Here is a 15,327-nt window from a genome sequence, read left to right on the forward strand (position 1 = left end):
CCCTAGAAGTCAGACTATGAAGCACTTTATATTTGATAAACTAAGCAGGCAGTGAGACTTGTGTTCTTGAAGAGCAAGGTTGACCCAATTGAGGGGGCTCAGTGTAATGGCTCCATTGTCCACTAGATGGCGCTGCTAGCCTACTGGGGTGGAGTGTTGTGGCACTCTAGGTGTATATGCACATGCACAGGAGCGGTGAAAATGGTGTCACCCACCTACCTAGTCTCTAGTATTGGAACTCTCTTCTCCCCAGTCAGCATTCACACACCTGTCCTCTGTCTTCAGCTTTCGTCCACTCCCCGCCTTTTTACTGTCCGTGACCAAGCCTCAGGCTGTACCTCTCTCCCGAGTTTTGTCTCAGATGCGGCTGTTTTCCCCAGTCCCTTACTTTTGAAGGAGTGTGGCTTTGACCTGTTCTACCCCTCTGCGGAAGGTTCTCACTGAGCAATGGCCTGATGCCGGCTCCACCCAGGTATGCTTGCTGGACCCTGCTGCTGCCAGTGCCCCGAGACTGCAGCCAGGTGCCAGCCCGCCCCAGAAAAAGTTCTCGAGATAGTGTAGCAGCAGCTTTACAGGGATTATTGAAAATCACAACACACATCTGGCACCAGGCTTCACCCTTAATGACCTTGTTCCAGCACCAGCGAACGTGGCCCTTCTCTGGGGTCTGCTGGGACCAGGTGGCCTCAATTGTCTCTACCAAGTGTCCTTCCAGCAGTGGAACCGCTTTTCCTTGTGTGGCCCAAGAACCTCCTGGACCCCTCTCTGCTCCTGGGGATTCACCCTTCCCACCAGAGAACCACCAGGTATTGAGCTGCGGAGTTGCAGACTTTGTGCTCCCCTTGTTTTCAGTCTTTAAAAAATTTTTTTTACATTTATTTACTTATTTTTGAATGACAGAAAGAGAGCACAAACTGGGGATGGGCAGAGAGAGAAGGAAACACAGAATCTGAAGCAGGCTCCAGGCTCCGAGCTGTCAGCGCAGAGCCCAACGTGGGGCTCAAACTCACAAACTGTGAGATCATGACCTGAGCTGAAGTTGGATGCTCAACTGACTGAGCCACCCTGGCGCCCCAGCCTTGTTTACAGTCTTAATGGAATTTAAACCTTCTCCTTTCTCCTTTCTCCCTTTTTAATTTAGTCCCTGTGGCTGTTTCCAATTTTCCACTTTCTCTCCAGCTGCTTTTGGGGAGGGGTGCTTTTCCCATATTCTCCCCCCATCTCTCTACTCTCTCCACCCAGAAAAGCACCTCCCTTCCCACTGTGGCTTCTTGCTCCCCAAGTTCACCTCTCTGTGCCAGATACCTGCTGAGTTCTGTGGTTCAGGTTGTGCAGATTGTTGTGTTAATCCTCCAACCAGTTTTCTAGGTGTGCAGAATGGTTTAGTGTTTGGCTGTATCTCATGGACGCAAGACACACAAAAGACTTCCATGCTCTTCTGCCATCTTGGCTCCTCCCTTGAGTTTATTTTTGTTTATGGTGTAAGAAAGTGGTCCAGGTTCATTCTTCTGCATGTTGCTGTCCAGTTTTCCCAGCACCATTTGGTGAAGAGACTGTCTTTTTTTTCATTGGATACTCTTTCCTGCTTTGTCGAAGGTTAGTTGGTCGTATATTTTGTAGGTCCATTTCTGGGTTCTCTATTCTGTTCCATTGATATATGTGTCTATTTTGGGGTAGTATACAGATTTTAACAATATTTGTTCTTCTGATCCATGAGCATGGAATGTTTTTCCATTGTTTTTGTGTCTACTTTAATTTTTTCCCATCAGATTTTTATTGTTTTAGAGTACAGATCACTTATCCCTTTGGTTAGGTTTATTCCTAGGTATCTTATGGATTTTGGTGCAGTTGTAAATGGGATTGATTCCTTGATTTCTCTTTCTGCTGCTACATTATTGGTATATAGAAATACAACAGATTTCTATATGCTGATTTTGTATCCTATGACTTCGATGAATTCATGTACATTTCTAGCAATTTTTTGGTGGAGTCTTTTGAATTTTCTCCATAGAATATCCTGTCATCTGCAAATAGTGAAAATTTGACTTCTTCCATGCTGATTTGGATGCATTTTACTTCTTTTTGTTGTCTGTTGAGGTTAGACAGTCCATTACTTTGTTGAGTAACAGTGGTGAGAGTGGACATCCCTGTCTTGTTCTTTACCATAGAGGAAAAGCTCTCAGTTTTTTCCTATTGAGGATGATATTAGCTGTGGGGTTTTCATATATGGCCTTTATCATGTTGAGATATGTTCCCTCTATGCCTACTTTGTTGAGGGCTTTTATCAAGCATTGGTGCTGTACTTTGTGAAATGATTTTTCTCCATCTATTCAAATGATCATATGTTTATTTTCTTTTACTAATGTGGTGTATCACGTTGATAGATTTGGGAATATTGAGGGGCATCTGGGTTAAGTTGGTTAAGCATCTGACTCTTGATTTTGGCTCAAGTGGTGATCTCATGGTTCATGAAAGCAAGCCCTGTGTTGGGGCTGACAGCCTGGAGCCTGCTTGAGAGTCTCTCTCTCCCTCTGTCTCTGCCTGTCAAAAATAAATATTGAACCACCCTCGCAATGCAGGAATAAATTCCACTTGATCGTGGTGAATAATTCTCTTAATGTATGATTGGATTCAATTTCCTAGTATTTTATTGAGAATTTTTGCAACCATGTAAATCAGGGATATTGGCCTGTAGTTGTCTTTTTTAGTGGAGTCTTTGTCTGGTTTTGATATCAGGATGATGCTGCCCTCATAGAATGAATTTGGAAGTTTTCCTTCCGATTCTATTTTTTCAAAATACTTTGAGACAAATAGGTACGAACTCTTCTTTAAATGTTTGTAGAATTCCCCTGTGAAGCCATCTGGACCAGGACTTCTGTTTGTTGGGAGGGTTTTGATTACTGATTCAATTTCTTTGTTGTTTATGGATCTGTTCAAATTTTCTATTTCCTCCTATTTCACTTTTGGTAGTTTTTATGTTTCTAGGGATTTATCCTTTTCTTCAGGTTGTACAGTTTGTTGGCAAATAATTTTTCATAATCTCTTATAATTGTATTTCTGTGGTGTTGGATGTTATTTCTCCACTCTCATTTGTGATTTTATTTGTTTCTTTTTACTTTTCTATTTGATAAGTCTGGCTAGGGGATTTCAATAATTTTTTCAAAGAACAAGCTCATGTTTTCATTGATCTGTTGTATTGTTTTTTTAGTTTCTATATCATCTATTTCTGTGCTAATCTTTATTATTTCCCTCCTTGTGCTGGCATTCGGCTTCTTTTGTTACTCTTTTTATAGTTCCTTTAGGTATAAGGTATAAGATTAGGTTGTTTGACATTTTTCTTGATTCTTGAGCTAGTCCTATATTGCTATCAACTACCCTCTCAGGGCTGCTTTTTTGCATCCCAAAGGTTTTGGACTGTTGCATTTTTATTTTCATTGGTTTCCATGTATTTTTAAAAATTTCTTCTTTGATTTCCTCATTGACCCATCATCGTTTGGTAGCATGTTATTTTACCTCCATGTATTTGTGGTCTTCATTTTTTTTTATTGTGATTGACTTCAAGTTTCATAGTATTGTGGTCAGAAAATATGCATGGTATGACCTCAGTTGTTTTTGTACTTGTTAAGGCCTGATTTGTGACCTAGTATGTGATCTGTTCTGGAGAATGTCCCATGTGTACATGAAAAGAATGTGTATTCTGCTACTTTAAGATGAAATGTTCTGAATATATATGTTAAGTCCATCAGGTCCAGTGTGTCATTCAAAGCCATTATTTCTTTGTTGATTTTCTGTTTAGATGATCTATCTGTTGTTGTAAGTGGGATATTAAAGTTCCCTACTAGTATTGTATTATCAGTGAGTTACTTTATGTTTGTTGTTAAGGGTTTTATATATTTGGGTGCTTTCATGTTGGGTGCATAAATATTTACAATTGTTTGATCTTCTTGTTGGATAGTCCCCTTTATTATGATATAATACCCTTCTTTGGTTTTAAAGTCTGATTTGTCTGATATAGTTTGTATTGCTATTCTGGCTTTCTTTTGACATGCATTTGCATGATAAATATTTCTCCATTCCCTCACTCTCAATTTGCAGGTGTCTTTAGGTCTAAAATGAGTCTCTTATAGGCAGAATATAGTTAGGTCTTGTTTTTTATCCATTCTGACACCCTATGTCCTTTGATTGGAGCATTTATTCCATTTACATTCAGAGTAATCATTGACATATATGTATTTAGTGCCATTTTATTACTTATTTTGTTATTTCTGGAGATTTTCTCTGCTCCTTTCTTGTCTTTGTCACTTTAGATCTTTCCTTTCCACTCAAATAGTCCCCTTTCAAATATTTCTTGCAGGGCTGGGTTAGTGGCCATGAACTCTTTTAGTTTTTGTTTGTCTAGGATTTATCTTTCCTTCTATTCTGAATGATAGCCTTTCTGGATAGAGTATTTCTGTCTGCAGATTTTTCTCATTCAGCATTTTGAATATAGCATGCCACTCTTGGCTTGCCATGTTTCTGTTGAGAAATTTCTGGCTAGCTTTATGGCTTTTCCCTTGTAAGTTAAGGACTTCTTTTGTCTTGGCGCTTTTAAGATTTTTTCTTTATTGCTATATTTTGCAAATTTAATTACAATATGTCTTGGTGTTGGCCTGCTTTTGTTGGTTTTGATGGGAGTTCTCTGTGTGTCCTGCATCTTGATGTCTATTTCCTTCCACAGATTAGGGAAGTTTTCAGCTATTATTTCCTCAAATAAATCTTCTGACCCCTTTTCTCTCTCTTCTTCTTGTGGTGCTATAATATGAATGTTTTTACATTTGATGGATTCCCTGAGTTCCCTAAGTCTATTCTTGTGTTCCATAATTATTTCTCTTTTTTGTTCAGCTTACTTTCCCATGATTTTGGCATCTATCACTTATTTGTTCCTCTGCTTCTTCTAGCCTTGGTTCATTCCATCAAGCCTGTTTCAATTTCATTTCATTTTTTGTTTCTGATTGCTTTTTATCTCCTTTATCTCTGCAGTACGGGCCTCCCTGAAGTCTTCCATTCTTTTCTCAAGCCCAGTGAATATACTTATGATTGTTCCTTGAAATTCTCAGTCAGGCATGTGACTTATATCTGTTTTACTGAGGTATCTGGCCTTGATGTTAGTTTGTTCTTTCATTTGGGATGAATTCCTCCTTCTTGGCATTTTGTCTATGTCTGCAACTTCTCTGTGTTAGAACAGCCTGTTATGTCTCCTGCTCCTGAGATTAATGGCTTTATGAATAAGATGTCAGATAGTGTGGCCCTTCAGGGAGTGTCTCAGGTGTGTGTTGCATGTATCTGCTGTTGTTTTGGCTGCTCCGTCCTTTGGGCCAGTCATCTGCAGAAGCTCTCCTAAACTGCAGTGGGCAGTGTTTGTCCATGGCCGGAATGTGGTGAGTTTTAACTATGTTTACTCTGGTCTGCTTGTTAAATGAGACCTGATACTTCACTAGAAATGAAGCCCTGATGAATTTTCTGGTGGGGAGACGTGGTGTTGGCCGAAGTTTCTTCTGCTCTTCTGAGGAAGGGGCCCGCTGCACTGGGACTGAGGAAAACTTGACTGAGAAGGGCAGTGCTGCTAGAGCGGAGGGGTGAGACTTGGTGTAAATAGGTTAGGCAACCAGCGTTGCTTTCCACAGGTGGCCCTGTATTAATGCTGAGGGGCTGGGGAGGGAAATGACTCTGCCCAACTCCTTTGTCCTCAGAGAGGCATCTCTCTGAACCGTCTCTCAGAGACTTATTCCAAGAAAAGAAAATAATCCCCCCACCCATGTGTGTCCTAAGAGTTCCTTAGATCTATTTCCATCTTCCCCCAGGTTGTTAGCCTATTTTCTCTCCAGGAGTAGGTAGTGCCCTCAGGGCTCTTTCCCAGCCCTGCCTGCTGACCCTTAAAACTCCAGTCTTTAAGCCTTCCTGATTGCAAGAACCCACAAAAATTAGCCCCTCTCATTTTCCTTGGAAATAGCTTTGGGGAAATGTTCCCCTTATGTGTTCCCCTGTGTGCTCCTCTCTCTGTTGCCTTTTTCTATGACCACAACTCCCTCCCCTCTGCAACACGCTCGATCTGTTTCTCCCCTAAACCATGTCTCTGCATTTCCTACCTTCTTCAATGTGGTTTCTTCTCTCCCTTTAGCTGCATTTCCTACCTTCTTTGATGTGGTTTCTTCTCTACCTTTAGTTGTGGAGTTTGTTCTGTCAGTGTTCAGGCTTATTTCTGGGGCATTTAGAATCATTTGTGAGCCAGTTGTGTTGAGGGATGACAGGAGCCTAGGGTTCTCCTACTATGCTGTCATGTTAGCTCTATCCTATGTCCTTTTATTTTTGAAACTGTCATAATAATGAAGACTGAGATTAATTGATAGATAACCCATATTACAATTCTAATATGGCAAATGTTGCTTTAGTGTTCTTATTGAAATTATCATTTACACTCGTCAGTTAATATTGTGATAGGATTTTCAATTTGTTTATTTTTGAGTAGCTCAAGCTGTAAGTGAAGCCCATGAAAGTCAAAATCTTTAACTCACTGTCCTAGGAAAAATATAAGCAGAAATTTTAGGTAGAGATTGGATTTGGCTTATATTGATGTGTTGAATTAGTTGGAAAGGTGATGTCTACCACTATAGTAGTCCATGCTTCTGAGTTAGTGCTTATGTTAGGGTTTCAACATTTTGAAGTAACTGTCTGGAACATCAGACAAGTTCATATTCAAGTGCAGATAATAAAACCATATTGGAAATTATTTTTATATTAACCATTTAGATTTAATTTGTCTTGTTTCTTTTAATCATTGAACATTATTGGGATTTGACTACACATGGTTCCCACATGGTGGGAGTTCCTACTGTAAGCAGTAAGAATTATTCAGTGGGATGATATTCCCCAGTGATGTTTGTCATCTATTTGCCTGCAGATTTTGTGAAAAATTGTAACTCTGTCTTCTGAAATTTGGACCTTTTTAGCAAGTGAGGCATTATTTGTAGGGTTAATCACTTGCATGACTCTGGGCCTAGGAAAATTTCTAAATGATACAAAATTAACAGACTACTCAAAACAAGATTGTTTTTAATGACGTGAACTTCAGAGCGGTTTAAACTGTGTAGATTCCATAAAAAAAGCCTGACACAATAAAAATGACACTCAAATAGTATAGCAGTGTTTTTCAAATGTTGAATGTGCATCAGAATTACCTTGGTCTTACCACTAGAATTTCTGATTTGGTCGGTCTGGAGTAAGGCCTGAGGACTTGAGTTCTTGGATAATGGTGATGTTGCTGGTCTGCTGGTCACACTTTGATTTAGATACTTTTACAATACAAGCATCTCATGATATAAATTTCCTTATAAATACTAAATTAGGACTTCTTGAGGAGGACGATGATGGCATAGGAGGGCGCTGGGCGCACCTCATCCTGCTGATCACTTAGATGTCACCCACACCTGCCTGAATAACGCAGAAAACTGCCAGAAGACTAGAAAAATGGACTCTCCAGAGCCAAGTGTAGACAAGAGGCCCACAGAAGAGGGTAGGAAGGGCTGAGAGGTGGTGTGCGCTACACGGACTGGCAGGAGAGAGCCAGGACAGTTGAGGGGCAGCCCACCTGGCAAGTCAGAGCCCCCAGGTCTGGCTTGCAAAAGCAGAGGGGCCAGACTGCATGAATTCTGACAGCCAGCAGGACTTAACATCTGGAGTGCTATAAGTCAACAGCTCTGCTTGGAGAGCGGGAGGGCAAGAGGACACCACGAGTGAGAGGTGTTGAGCCCTGGAAGACAGGGCTCAGCTTGGCGGGGAACAAAGTCGCTGACCAGCGCCATCTCCCTCTCCTGTCACCCAGGTGAAATCCCAAAGGGAACCAGTTTCCGTCACCAAACTTACTTGCACCGCACAAACACCCAATGCTGTGCTTCTGTGGATCCATCCCTCCGACGGGCTGGCCTCCCTCTCGGTGCTGCAGGGCCCCTCCCGCAGCAGATCAATGATAGCAAAGCAAGTTGAGCCTGCTCCTCCTGCCCCTGTGCACCTTGCAGATCCACCCTGGCCAATACGCCAGATCCCATCAAAGGAGCACCACAAGCCTGGCAGTGTGCAAGTAGCCCAGACAGGGGCCACACCAGTCCACAGTGAGTCCTTCCCCTGGGAGAGGGGAAGATAAGGTACACAACAGTCTGGCTGTGGCCCCAGCGGTGGGCTGGAGGCAGACATCGGGTCTGACTACGGCCACCCAATGAACACAAGTTACTACAGACAGCACAGGGGAAGTGCCCTACAGTTTGGTGCCACCCCAGGGACTACCCAAAATGATGAAACGGAAGAAATCTCCTCAAAAGAAACTCCAGGAAGTAGCGACAGCTAACGAATTGATCAAAAACTATTTAAGCAATATAACAGAACAAGAATTTAGAACAATAGTCATAAAATTAATCCTTAGGCTTGAAAAAAGTATGGAGGACTGCAGAGAATCTAGTGCTACAGAGATCAAGGAATAAGAAATAGTCATGAGGAGCTAAAAAATGCTATAAATGAGGTGCAAAATAAAATGGAGGCATCCACAGCTCAGATTGAAAGCTAGAGGAGAGAATAGGTGAATTAGAAGATAAAAGTATGGAAAAAGAGGAAGCTGAGAAAAAGAGAGATAAAAGAATATCCAGGAGGATGAAGGGAGAATTAGAGAACTTAAGTGATGCAATGAAATGGAACAATATCCATATAATAGGAAATCCAGAAGAGGAAGAGAGAGAGAAAGGGGCTGAAGGTGTGCTTGAACAAATCATAGCTGAGAACTTCCCTTATCAGGGGAAGGAAAAAGGCATTGAAATCCAAGAACAGAGAACTCCCTTCAGACGTAACTTGAATCGATCTTCTTCATGACATAATGAAACTGGCAAAATACAAGGATAAAGAGAAAAGTCTGAAAGCAGCTAGGGATAAACACGCTCTAACATACAAAGGGAGACCGATGAGACTAGTGGCAGACCTATCTACTGAAACTTGGCAGGCCAGAAAGGAGGAGGATTTCCTTGGCAGGCCAGGAAATCTTCAATGTGATGAACAGAAAAAATATGCAGCCGAAAATCCTTTACCCAGGAAGTCTGTCATTCAGAATAGAAGGAGAGATAAAGGTCTTCCCAAACAAAAACTGAAGGAATTCATCACCACTAAACCAGCCCTACAAGAGATCCTAATGGGGATTCTGTGAATGAAATGTTGCAAGGACCACAAAGTACCAGAGACATCACTACAAGCATGAAACCTACAGACATCACAAGGACTCTACACCCATATCTTTCTATAATAACACTGAATGTAAATGGACTAAATGCACCAACCAAAAGACATAGGGTAGTAGAATGGATAAAAAACAAGACCCATCTGTTTGCTGTCTACAAGAGACTCATTTTAGACCTGAGGACACCTTCAGATTGAGAGTGAGGGGATGGAGAACTATGTATCATGCTACTGGAAGCCAAAAGAAAGCTGGAGTAGCCATACTTATATCAGACAAACTAGACTTTACATTAAAGTCTGAAACAAGAGATGAAGAAGGACATTATATAATAATTACAGGGTCTATCCATCAGGAAGAGCTAACAATTATAAATGTCTATGCGCCAAATACGGGAGCCCCCAAATACACAAAACAATTACAAACATAAGCAACCTTATTGATAAGAATGTGGTCATTGCAGGGGACTTTAACACTCCACTTACAGAAATGGATAGATCATCTAGACACATGGTCAATAAAGAAACAAGGGCCCTAAATGATACATTGGATCAGATGGACTTGACAGATATATTTAGAACTCTGCATCCCAAAGCAACAGAATATACTTTCTTCTTGAGTGCACATGGAACATTCTCCAAGATAGATCACATACTGGGTCACAAAACGGCCCTTCACAAGTATAAAAGAATTGAGATCATACCATGCATACTTTCAGACCACAATGCTCTGAAGCTTCAAATCAACCACAGGAAAAAGTGTGGAAAACCTCCAAAAGCATGGAGGTCAAAGAACACCCTATGAAAGAATGAATGGATCAACCAGGCAATTAGAGAAAAAAATTAAAAATATATGGAAACAAATGAAGATGAAAATAAAGCAATCCATACGCTTTGGGATCAGCAAAGGGAGTCCTGAGAGGAAAATACATTGCAATTTGGCCTATCTCAAGGAAGAAGAAAAATCCCAAATACAAAATCTAACAGAACACCTAAAGGAAATAGAAGCAGAACAGCAAAGACACCCCAATCCCAGCAGAAGAAGAGAAATAATAAATATCAGAGCAGAAATAAACAATATAGAATCTTAAAAAAACTGTAGAGCAGATCAATGAAACCAAGAGTTTTTTTTTTTTTTTGAAAAATAAAATTGATAAACCTTTAGCCAGGCTTCTCAAAAACAAAAGGGAGATGACCCAAATAGATAAAATCATGAATGAAAATGGAATTATTACAACCAATTTCTCAGAAATACATGCAATTATCAGGGAATTCTATGAAAAATCATATGCCAACAAACTGGACAACCTGGAAGAAATGGACACATTTCTAAGCACCCACACACTTCCAAAACTCCCACAGGAAGAAATAGAAAGCTTGAATAGATCCATAACCAGTGAGGAAATTGAATCAGTTGTCAAAAATCTCCCAATAAAAAAGATTCCAGGACCAGATGGCTTCCCAGGGGAGGTCTACCAGACGTTTAAAGCAGAGATAATACCTATCTTTCTCAAGCTATTCCAACAAATAGAAAGGGAAGAAAAACTTCCAGACTCATTCTATGAAGCCAGCATTACTTGATTCCTAAACCAGACAGAGACCCAGCAAAAAAGAGAACTACAAGCCAATATCTCTGATGAATATGGATGCAAAAATTCTCAATAAGATACTAGCAAATCGAATTCAACAGCATATAAAAAGAATTATTCACCATGACCAAGTAGGATTCATTCCTGGGCTGCAGTGCTGGTTCAAAATTTTCAAATCAATCAATGTGATGCATCACATTAATAAGAGAAAAATTAAGAACCACATGATCCTGTCAATGGATGCAGAAAAAAGCATCTCACAAAATTCATCATCCTTTCTTAATAAAAACCTTTGAGAAATTCGGGAGAGAAGGCACATACTTAAAGATCATAAAAGCCATTTATGAAAAGCCCACAGCTAATATCATCCTCAATGGGGAAAAACTGAGAGCTTTCCCCCTGAGGTCAGGAACACGACAGAAATATCCACACTCACCACTGTTATTTAACATAGTGTTGGAAGTGCTAGCATCATCAATCACACAACAAGAGCAAATCAAAGGCATCAAAATTGGCAAAGATGAAATTAAGCTTTCAATTTTTGCAGATGACATGATATTATACATGGAAAATCCAATAGACTCCACCAAAAGTCTGCTAGAACCGATACATGAATTCAGCAAAGTTGCAGGATACGAAATCAATGTACAGAAATCAGTTGAATTCTTATAAACTAATAATGAAGCAACAGAAAGACAAATAAAAAGCTGATCCCATTCACAAAGCTTTTGAAGGAAATTGAAGAAGATATAAAGAAATGGAAAAACATTCCGTGTTCATGGATTGGAAGAATACATAGTGTTAAAATGTCAATACTACCCAAAGCTATCTACACATACAATGCAATCCCAATCAAAATTGCACCAGCATTCTTCTCAAAGCTAGAACAAGCAATCCTAAAATTTGTATGGAAGAACAAAAGGCCCTGAATAGCCAAAGTAATTTTGAAGAAGACCAAAGCAGGAGGCATCACAATCCCAGACCTTAGCCTCTACTACAAAGTTGTAATCATGAAGACAGCATGGTATTGGCACAAAAACAGACACATAGACCAATGGAATGGAATAGAAACCCCAGAATTAGACCCACAAAATACGGCCAACTAATCTTTGACAAAGCAGGAAAGAATATCCACTGGAAAAAAGACAGTCTCTTTAACAAATGGTGCTTGGAGAACTGGACAGCAACATGCAGAAGGACGAAACTACACCCCTTTCTTACACCATTCACAAAAATAAAGTCAAAATGGATAAAGGACCTGAATGTGAGACAGGAAACCATCAAAACCCTACAGGAGAAAGCAGGAGAAAACCTCTCTGACCTCAGCTGCAGCAATTTCTTACTTGACACATCCCCAAAGGCAAGGGAATTAAAAGCAAAAATGAACTATTGGAACCTCATGAAGATAAAATCTTATGCACTGCAAAGGAAACAATTAACAAAACTAAAAGGCAACCAATGGAATGGGAAAAGATATTTGCAAATGACATATCGGACAAAGGGCTAGGATCTAAAATCTATAAAGAACTCACCCAACCTCACACCCGAAAAACACATAATCCAGTGAAGAAATGGGCAGAAAACATGAATAGACACTATTCTGAAGAAGAGATCCAGATGGCCAACAGCCCCATGGAAAGATGCTCAACATCACTCCTCATCAGGGAAATACAAATCACAACCACACTGAGATACCATCTCATGCCAGTCAGAGTAGCTAAAATGAACAAATCAGGAGACTACAGATGCTGGCGAGGATGTGGAGAAATGGGAACCCTCTTGTACTGTTGGTGGGAATGCAAACTGGTGCAGCCGCTCTGGAAAACAGTGTGGAGGTTCCTCAAAAAATTAAAAATAGATCTACCCTATGACCTAGCAGTAGCACTGCTAGGAATTTACCCAAGGGATACAGGAGTGTTGATGCATAGGGGCACTTGTACCCCAATGTTTATAGCAGCACTTTCAACAATAGCCAAATTATGGAAAGAGTGTAAATGTCCATCAACTGATGAATGGATAAAGAACTTGTGGTTTATATATACAACGGAATACTACGTGGTAATGAGAAAGAATGAAATATGGTCTTTTGTAGCAATGTGGATGGATCTGGAGAGTGTTATGCTAAGTGAAATAAGTCATACAGAGAAAGACAGATACCATATGTTTTCACTCTTATGGATCCTGAGAAACTTAAAAGAAGACCATGGGGGAGGGGAAGGAAAAAAGCACAAAAGAGGTTAGAGAGGGAGGGAGCCAAAACATAAGAGACTCTGAAAAACTGGGAACAAACTGAGGGTTGATGGGGGGTGGGAGAAAGGGAAGTATGGGTGATGGGCATTGAGGAAGACACCTGTTGGGTTGAGCACTGGGTATTGTATGGAAACCAATTTGATAATAAATTTTAAATTTAAAAATAAATTAAGGACTATATTAGCTGTACCCCACAAATTATATATTTTCATTTTCATTTTGAATGAAAGACTTTTTCATTTCTGTTTTGATTTTTCCTTATCTCGGGTTATTTTAGTACTGTATTTAGTTTCCAAATTTTATAACATTTTCTAGATGCTTTTTTATTATTGATTCCTAATTTAATTCAGGGAATATACATTATATGGTTTGAAATCTTTAAATTTATTAAGACTTGTATTATGGTCCAGAATATAGTCTCTTTTGGTAAATCTTCCCTGTGTGCTTGAAAAGTATGTGTATTCTTGGCAGAGGGTCTAAAACATCACTATAAGTAGGGAAATAAAATGACCAAAGTCACAACAACAGAGAGTAAGTAACACTCTCCAAAAAACACCTCCTGAACGGCCAGGCCCTGGACAGTGCATGACCCTGTTTTAATATAGCAGTGCTCAGAGGTGCAGCGTACATAACAAGCTTTTAAAACTCGTAAAGGACAGAAAACTAGCCAAAATGATGAAACGGAAGAATTCCCCTCAAAATAAATTCCAGGAAGAAGTGACAGCTAAAGAATTGATCAACACAGATATAAGCAATATAACTGAACAAGAATTTAGAATAAAAGTCATAAAATTAATCACTGGACTTGAAAAAAAGCATAGAAGACAGCAGAGAATATTCCTGCAGAGATCAAGGAACTAAAAAATAGTCATGATGAATTAAAAATGCTATAAATGAGGGGCAAAATAAATGCAGGCAGCCACAGCACGGATTGAAGAGGAAGAGGGGAGAGAGGTGAATTAGAAGATAAAATTATGGAAAAAGAGGAAGCTGAGAAAAAGAGAGATAAAAAAATCCACCATCATTAGGGGGAGAATTAGAAAACTAAGTGATTCAATCAAATGGAACAATATCTGTATCATAGGAATTCCAGAAGAGGAAGAGAGAGAGAAAGGGGCTGAAGGTGTACTTGAACAAATTATAGCTGAGAACTTCCTCAATCAGGGAAGGAAACAGACATCGAAATCCAAGAGGCACAGAGAACTCCCTTCAGACGTAACTTGAATCAACCTTCTGCACGACATACCATAGTGAAAGTGGCAAAATACAAGGATAAAGAGAAAATTCTGAGAGCATCCAGGGATAAATGGGCCTTAACATACAAAGGTAGACACATAAGGGTAGTAGCAGTCCAGTAACTGAAATTTGGCAGGCCAGATAGGAATGGCAGGAAATCCTCAATGTGATGAACAGGAAAAATATGCAGCCTAGAATCCTTTATCCAGCAAGCCTGTCATTCAGAATAGGAGAGATAAAGGTCTTCCCAAACATACAAAAACTGAAGGACTTCATCACCGCTAAACCAGCCCTACAAGAAATCCTAAGAGGGACGCTGTGAGTGAAATGTTGCAAGGACCACAAAGTACCAGAGACATCACTAGAAGCATGAAACCTGCAGATAACACAATGACTCTAAACCCATATCTCTCAATAATAACACTGAATGTAAATGGACTAAATGCTCTCATCAAAAGAAAAGGTTTAATAATGGATAAAAAAAAAAGACCCATCTATGTGCTGTCAACAAGAGACTCATTTTAGACCTTCAGATTGAAAGTGAGGGGATGGAGAACTATCTATCATGCTACTGGAAGTCAAAAGAAAGCTGGAGTAGCCATACTTATATCAGACAAACTAGACTTTAAATTAAAGGCTGAAACGAGATGAAGAAAGGTATTATATATTAATTACAGCGTCTATCCGTCAGGAAGTGCTAACGATTATAAATGTCTATGCACCAAATTCTAGGGCACCCAAGTATATAAAACAATCACAAACATAAGTAACCTTATTGATAAGACTGTGGTAATTGCAGGGGACTTTAATACTCCACTTACAACAATGGACAGATCATCTAGACAGAAAATCAGTAAAGAAACAATGGGCCTGAATGATACACTAGACCAGATGGACTTGACAGATACATTTAGAACTCTGCATCTTGAAGCAGCAGAATATAATTTTTCCTCAAGTGCACATGGGACATTCTCCAAGATAGCTCACATACTGGGTCACAATACAG

This window comes from Panthera uncia, chromosome X, assembly GCF_023721935.1.
Source record: "Panthera uncia isolate 11264 chromosome X, Puncia_PCG_1.0, whole genome shotgun sequence".
Classification (NCBI taxonomy): Eukaryota; Metazoa; Chordata; class Mammalia; order Carnivora; family Felidae; genus Panthera; species Panthera uncia.